The sequence below is a fragment of the Homalodisca vitripennis genome, chromosome 4 (genome assembly GCF_021130785.1).
Source record: "Homalodisca vitripennis isolate AUS2020 chromosome 4, UT_GWSS_2.1, whole genome shotgun sequence".
Classification (NCBI taxonomy): domain Eukaryota; kingdom Metazoa; phylum Arthropoda; class Insecta; order Hemiptera; family Cicadellidae; genus Homalodisca; species Homalodisca vitripennis.
In genome coordinates this window covers 53335301-53343896 of record NC_060210.1, presented here as the reverse complement: position 1 = coordinate 53343896, position 8596 = coordinate 53335301, and positions in this window count along the sequence as shown.

Genomic DNA, 8596 nt, shown 5'->3' with positions numbered 1-8596 from the left:
TGGGAGACATCCATTCTAGAAGACTGACTCTGGCTTTGGCGCTGGAGAGAATTGGGGAATGAGTGGTACACTTGAATGGAAAGATTGTATGTTTGAACGTAATATTGTGAACGAATGTTTAAATTATAAATTTATGCGGCAAGGCTTTTGCCATATAACTGTCCACGGCAATAAAAGGTGTGACTTTGATATTTATATTGAAGTTCAAATCACAACGTAAAGCTGACAGAACGGTACTAACTGGAAATGCATTGGCAGTAACTTTTAATTCTTTGAAAAATTAATTTTGTTATATCTCGTGACCCTATTGCAATATATGTAGAGATACTGCAGTCATCTTTCCCTTAGTTTGGTTATTTATAAAAGCGTACTATCGATATTTTGTTTCTTTTGATTATCATTTTCTCGTGAGAACTGCTTATGATTTAAATGTTGATAAGTAATGGTTATTAACTCCTTTGTTTAAAATTTATAGTGTTTTTGTAATATTCTGCATAGACTCAACATGTTACTTATATCCTGCGAACATAATCTACACCTATTGTACCTCTGAATTCGCTTTTCATCCATTTTTCACGAGATAAATGTAGGCTATTTATTGATTACACTTTTGATGTTGTTGATTGTCATATATAATATGTTCGGCTAATTTTTAAGAAAGGTCTCAAAAATGGCATTTTTATCTTTGTTAGCACGATATCTTGAGAAGGAACTGATCCATGGACTTTGGAATCTACATGAGTGTATAAACCTCAAATGCCACTGACTGCATCATTACAAAAATCTCAGAATCTACGTAGGGGACTTTTAATTGTACACGATTAATTTTTTAGAAAGCAATGCTTATATAGAGGAATTGTTAGGAATATTTGGAATGGGTTGTAAATGAGCATAAATAACTTTTTCAAGTTTTATACTCATTTTCTTCTACAAATTAGGAATTTTAGATGTCAATTTTGCATTAAAACTCGCAAAACAATAACACATTGAGGTGATTATAAGAAAAAGCTAATTGCAATAAAGAATAGCTTTTCAATTAAATCTAGCTAAATAACGCAAATAAAAAAATATGTTAATTTTTGTCAAACATTTCATGTTATTTAACAATTATGCTTAATTTATAATGTATGTATTAAGTAGAAAATCCAACTACATGAAAGCTTATTCAGGCCAGTTACAATATTTGACGTTTTTTCTATTAACAAACTCAGTTAAATAATATAAAGTACTTAGAGCATAGTAAAATAAATTTTTTCTTGAATAAATTTAATCTATTCCCTTTATTTTATCAGAAACGCTTTAAAAATAAATTAATACACTTTCTACTTGCTCATTTTATACTGAACTGCTGCATTTCAAATGTGAGCTCAGTTTTATTTCCTTAGATTGGCCAGAAAACTTTCATTTACTATGTAGGTCACATTAAACATATTTTTAAGCTAATTGTAGTATTACTGTTAATAGACCAACATAAAATAAACAGAATAGCAGAAATCATGACTCACAATCAACCAATCTTAACTATGTTTTTCTATAACGATGTAATAGATAATATAGAGTTTCATACTAAAGTTCAGCCTTCTACGTGACTTCTTTCGAGGGTTATCATTGTACCTATCAGTAACTGGACAGATAGGCTTGGCTAAAAGTTAAGCTGATCAACTATTGAAGTGATCAGATAAACATTGTGGCAGATATGGGGCCATTGCACATTATTTGAGAAAGGTTGCGATTTATCACATAGTAATAATTCTTTTACAACAAATTACAAAACTCATGATTTAGAATTTGTCAGAGTTAAATTGAAGTCAAAATAGAAAATGTCTTCATGTGACATATGATCTTTACATACCAGGAACGATGAATAAAAAAGAGGATATTTAGGAGGATAAAATATTAAAAATTCTCTTCTATTTTATGATCAACGTAACTTTGTTAGTATCAATAATTTTAAACTCTTGTTATTTATTTCAAAACTTAACGTTTTTTTAGTTTTTTTTTTAATTTTTTAGCATTTTAAATATCAAATTATTTTACTTATTCTATTTACACACACACACACACACACACACACACACATATATATATATATATATATATATATATATATATATAATTATATGTATTATGGCCTTCACTGTTGAAAATCAAAGGCTGGATTCTTTTTAATAATGTTCAATATAGGCAGCAGCGAATTATAAAAAAATAGGGAGCTGTCTTGTCGCTGTCTAGGGAAAAGCTATGGCTATTAAAACTGACGTGGTTACTACTATAAAAACTATTGCCTATAATCAAGTCTCAGTCTGCGACCACCGAGTGGTGCCTACTACGTCTGTTACTTTTTCGTATAATTAGGTTGAAAACCTTATGCCTGTAGGGTTAACTCTAAAAACTCCTTTCATAGTAGGAGAGCCAGTAAAATTGTGTCTTCTGCTTCTAAATCTTTACTTAGAGAAATAATTGCATATTATCATGGTGAATGATGCCTCCTCCAAAATAGTATTGAATGTAAAAAACTGAATTAAAAATCCTGATCGGTACAGAATTCAACACCATTCTCGAAAGTATCCAAAATAGATATAAAAAAGTTTCTGAAATAAACAAGAAAAAGAAAATCTCCAAAAAATCAGGCCCAAGCAATGTGATTTGTCTAAATATCGGAAGGCGAATACGGATGGAAATAATAAAAATGTAACCAAACTCTCTTCAAAAATCCTTAATAAAACAGAAATATCAGTTTTATCTAAAGGTTTAAACTTTTCTGTGGCACAAAAATCGGTAAAGGCACTGGATTTCGTAACTGGAATCGAGTCGGCTGTTTTACAGATATCTGAGGAACAGGGTGACCGGTTTCGTTGTGAGGCAAGACTTGCTCAGGAAAATTCCTCCCACAAAACCCAATTTGACAGTAGAGAAGAAAGAAGGCAACGCAACTGTTGTACTTGACTTAGTAGCATATAAAGAAAAGATTGCGGAAAATTTAAATACTGGCAAATATACAGTTTTAAATAAAGACCCGACTGATTCATTTGAACACAAAGTAGTAAACACTTTAGGAAAACACAAAGTATTTTTTTCATATAAATTTAGATATAAACTAATTCCTCACCATACCAAAATCCCCCATATGTATAACCTTCCCAAAATCCACAAACCTACCATTCCTCTCCGGCCCATCATTAGTTCTCGTGATTCACCTTGCAGGGAAATGTCTAAAGTCTTCTTGGACATCTTAACGCAAGTAATAGGAAAAACTGGCTCTTTTATCAGAATTTCCAGGGATTTTTTAGAGAAGTAAAAATTCCTGAAGCTGACAGAAACTGCCAAACTAGGAAGTTTTTACGTTGAAAGTCTATTTACAAATTAAACAGTTCCAAAAACTCTCGGAATTATTGAATCACATCTCAAAGAAGACCAAACAATAAATGAAAGGACCAAACTTCCCGTGGCAGTAATTATGGAACTGTTAGTACTATGCAAGTAATGCAATTATTTTGAGTTATAGGGTACAATTTACCGTCAAGATGAGGGCATTGCAATAGTTTCTCCACTGTCTCCTATTTTCGCTAATATCTTAATGGAGGAATTTGAGCGAAGAGCTTTGGCTTCATCTCAGTTAAAACCGAAGATTTGGTGGAGGTATGTGGATGAATTAAATAAGTTTTTGAATCACATTAATAGTATTACTCCTTCCATCCGGCTCACAATGGAAGTAAAAGACCAAAACAAGCTTCCCTTTTTGGATGTGTGTGTATTAAGAGATAGGAATGTCCTGTCGAAAGAAAACACACAGTAAAATATTTAAATTATCAGTTCAACCATAAAAAATCTGTCAAAGAAGGAGTAGCCAACTCGTTATTAGATAGAGCAAAGAGCTTATGCTCGGATAAAAATGGATTAAAAGAGGAACTTAAGAAAGTTGAATCGGATCTTAGAAGCAAGGGATACCATCAATTAGTAATCAATAAGTGCAAACGAACCAGAAGAATAATTCCTGAGTCAGAAAAACAGAATAGTGATACATTTGCGTTTATGTCAATCCCTTATGTGCTGGGATTATCGGACAAAATTAGAAGAGTAGGTAGAAAGTACAACATTCGAACAGCGTTTAAAAACCCACCATACTCTTAGACAAAGTCTCATAAAAACTAAATCAAAACATTGCACACAGGATTCCAAAAACTGTGTGTACAGTATAAAATGTAGTTGCAATAGGGAATACAAAGGCGAGACAAAAATACCATTAAACGTAAGGATAAAATAACACAAAGTAAACACGATAAAGGGTCTCACAGAAAAGTCAAAAATTGCACACAATTGTTCGTCCAAAGACCATCATATGAATTGGGATGAGGCCAACATAATACATCAGGAACAACATTTATTTTCAAAAGGAAATTAATAGAGGCAACCTACATTAAATTAGCGGACCAACCAATCAGTCAACCATCAGTCGAGATTAGGCCGCTTTGGTTGCCAATTCTAAAAAGAAAACGAAAAGCAGATCAGATATTTGTAATAAACCAATGCGGAGTCATGATATGGTTTTAAGAAGTTCATCTAGCATGAATCAACAATAATAATAAAAAAAGGCCCATTCATGTCACCCTTCCTTTTTATTTCCGCCATCTTGTTTCTTTCTGCCGTGACGATTGCCATTTGCTATTGGCCTCTGGTCAGTCGTAGGTGGTTGGTAGACGAATACTGACGTATAGTACATGTACTCTGAAGTTCAGTTTTAATGATCAGTGTTGTGTATAGTTTTTATTAAGTGCATGTTTTAGAGTTAGTGAAGTTAACACACAACATGGTGGTTGTGATTCCTGACATATGCGTGCTACAACGCTTTGATATGATTTGTTTATTTTAATCTAATTTGTAGTTATGTATTAGATTAGTTATTTACCTGAAGAAGAGATCAGATTGCAGATCTCGAAACGTAGTGTTACTGATTTTGTTTTCATTGAACGATGGCAAATTTCCGGAAAAATCCTGTTTCCTTCACGCCTGTTACACCACCTACACTGGATTGCTGTACAACGCCCTTCTACTCTTATATCTCTCTCGATTGTTTGATGATCCACTGGTCTTAGAGAGCAACTAGACACAGTCAACAAATTACCTGAAGACCGGACTAGATAAGAGATTCAGCGCCTTGATATTGAATACGAAAATATGATAAATCAAACTGTAGAATCGTTCATGGACCAGATCTTTCAGGTGACGTCGATCAGAACGCGATTCCGCGACGGTTGACTGTGGTGTCCGTTGCAAACTGTTGTCCACTACTATAGACTTTGGTACGCAGTGCGACCTATCGGGACAGCCTTTCGCGTGTTCTGCGCTGCCTGAAAACGATCGTAGAATTTTTAGAAACAGAAAATCAGTGTTTAAAACACCAGCTAAATTCGTGCGGGACTTCAAATTTGAATTCTGATAAGAAATTGACTGAAGTTAAAATGTAAAATAAAAACAAAGAAGTAATAAACAAACGTTTTCTACACCTATTTAAATAAATTCCAAATCTTGTCACCTGAAAAACAAATACCACCGAATCGCAAATCTGACAAAACATCTCAAAATGAAAAACATAACCGTAAAAAAACAAATTCCCTATACAACAGCAACCTTCCCAAATTCGTATTTCATACTTTGCATCAATAATTGTCAGAGTTATCAGCCACTGCCGCCTTATCGCTGAACTGGTAAGCAACTTAACCACCTCTGGAACCTGAGTTGCTTCACCTACTAAACCTGGGACTAATATCCCCTGGACCCGGAACCCGCTACGAGGTGTTGATCACTGGAACCAATGACCTGGCAGTGGGCAAGCAGCCACAAATAAGCCAAGCTTCATCTGAAGACATGCATCGCCCAGTCAAAAGACACTAAGATCGTCATAACCATCCCTCCACACTGCCATGATCTGAAACCGAACCACCCCATCCACGAAGAGAACGTGCTCGAGATTGCCTACATTGAAGAACCGGCAATACGACGCAACACCCATGTTATAAAATTGAATGAGATTAGTCGGAGGTATTTCATGAGGCACCGTCAGCATATTCAATGCGGGGCAAACGACTACAGGCTCGGATGTTCGTGGGTGGCCTCATACGTTTTGGATCTGCCTCTACATGACTTAAAACGCATTCACCACTCCTAGTGAATGCCCCATCTAACTAGCTGTCTCACCCACCATCGTGCCGACGCGACGTTACCGGCTAAAGTCAAGGCCAAACAAACAATCTCAACACGCGTTGTAGCGACCGTGTTGTAGTAAAGACATGGAATATTGTTAGTCGATTTTATGGAACTAGGAAGAACAACAAATGTAGCCGCTTTTTGTGACACTCTGCAATAACTTCGACGTTCAATAAAGAATAAGCGACATGGCATATTCACATATGGACTTGTCTTGTTGCATGACTACGCCGGACCCCACTCTACCATCCAAATCCAAAATGTCACCAGATCAACAAATGGACCACCCGCCGTACAGCCCGGAGCTACCTTCACTTGTTTCATTTTCTATAGGAGTTTATCGGTGATAATCATTTCAACACTGACGACGAGGGGAAATAAGCAGTTAAAGTAGTTAAGATTGGCTATCCTTACAGCCGGTAGACTTCTACGACATCGTCATTCAAAACACTATAGAACGTTATGACAGATGTATAAACAAAAATGGAAACTATGTTGTAAAATAAAGATGTCAGAAATCGAATAAAAAAACGTGTTATTAAAAATCTGTTGTTTTTTATTCTTTATAAGAATTTGGACGTTACTTTCCGTTGACCCTTCAATTATCACAAGCTTTCCAAACTCTACAATTTACCGGATACTTATAATTTTCTCTTCGTTAAAAACTTCATTGAACTTCATCAAATATATTTTTTTTTTATTTTCCGAATTGATCAAACCGATCGCAAGATCAGCACTCAGCAACATATTTATTTTCTTTATTTATCTAAACTAGTATTATAAATGCGAAAGTGATTGTGTCTGTTTTTGAGCTACTATTTCCCAACTTATTTTACTGAAATTTTATGTAACATTCTTAGGGTTCCTGGTTAACATACAGATCTATTCTTGTTTAGAAAATCTAGCCTGGCTACCCGCCCTGGCCCTTAAAGTTGTGAAAATTCCCGTTTTAGTATCTAAAGTTTGCAGTACAGTAAAAACGTTTTATTAATTGAAAGAGTAATAACATATTATTATTATATTTATAATTAAGTGTTAAATGCAATCAAAAGTTCTGTGTAAACATTGTTTGATGATAGCACAACGACGTATTTTAATTACTTTAACCACCATTTTCAATTTGTTAATATTTATAGTGCTAAAGAATAGAGTAAGCTTAATAGTAACAACACTACTCAACCTTTTCTATAACCGCTGATAAGAAAATCAAAGGTTTTAGTATAAGTATATTTTAACTGTACATTTTATAAAATATTAACTATGCAGTGCTTGGTCAGTACTGTAATACATATACAAAAGTCATGGTTACTATCTAACCTTAACTATAAATTAAATACTGTCATAAAATCCATTTCACTCGTATTTGACAGAAGTAATCTTCTCAGACATGTGTTTTTATATATATATATATATATATATATATATATATAAAGTAAGCGCTCTGTGGTGTAATGGTAGCACATTCACCCGGCAAGTGAGAGATCCGGGTTCGACTCCCGGCGGAGCAAGTACTTTTTGCGATTCAGTGTTTATTGAAATTAAATAAAGCAATTGCCATTTATACACTTTAATGTAAATAAAAGTCGTTTGACAGGTATTTGGTCTTCCAATCATATGTTAGTTTGCCTATTTAAACGCATATGTGATAGATACGGCCAAATACAAAATAATTGAATAGAAAAAAGTAACCGCTCTGTGTTGTAATGGTAGCACATTTACCCGGCAAGTGTGAGATCCGGGTTCGACTCCCGGCGGAGCAAGTACTTTTTGTGATTCAATGTTTCTTGAAATTATATATGTGTATATATATATATATATATATATATATATATATATATATATATACACACATACATATATATTCATGATAAATTCACATACTGTATTTGTTCACAAAGTTCGATCAAAATAATTATCGAGCGTAGCTATGATTTCAAAATATTAAAACATGGATGTTAAATCTTTTACATATCATAAAAACGTGTCTGAAATGACAGGTTGGACCAGCCAGCCATCAAAGGGAACAATTTTCTCCTATATCAGACACATTGAGACGGGCTTTTTAAAAGCTACAGTTACAAAAATGTTAATGATGTTTCCAAATTTTTAATTTAAGATTTATGAAGAATAATTTAATTACAGTTTATTCTTATAAGAAATTATTATTTGTTTACAATTCCAATTAAATTTACAAAAATAATTAAGTAACTTTTCTTATTTTTCCTATTATCGTCCTATTTTCCACTGAGTAACACAAACTGTAAGAAGTTAAATATCACACATGTTTGAAAGTTGTAAATAAAAGTTGTAAAACAATAAATTGTTCAACGCACATTCATGCTTGTAAAAAGTATGTTCATTGTACAAAGATTGATATAATTGTATTATGCGT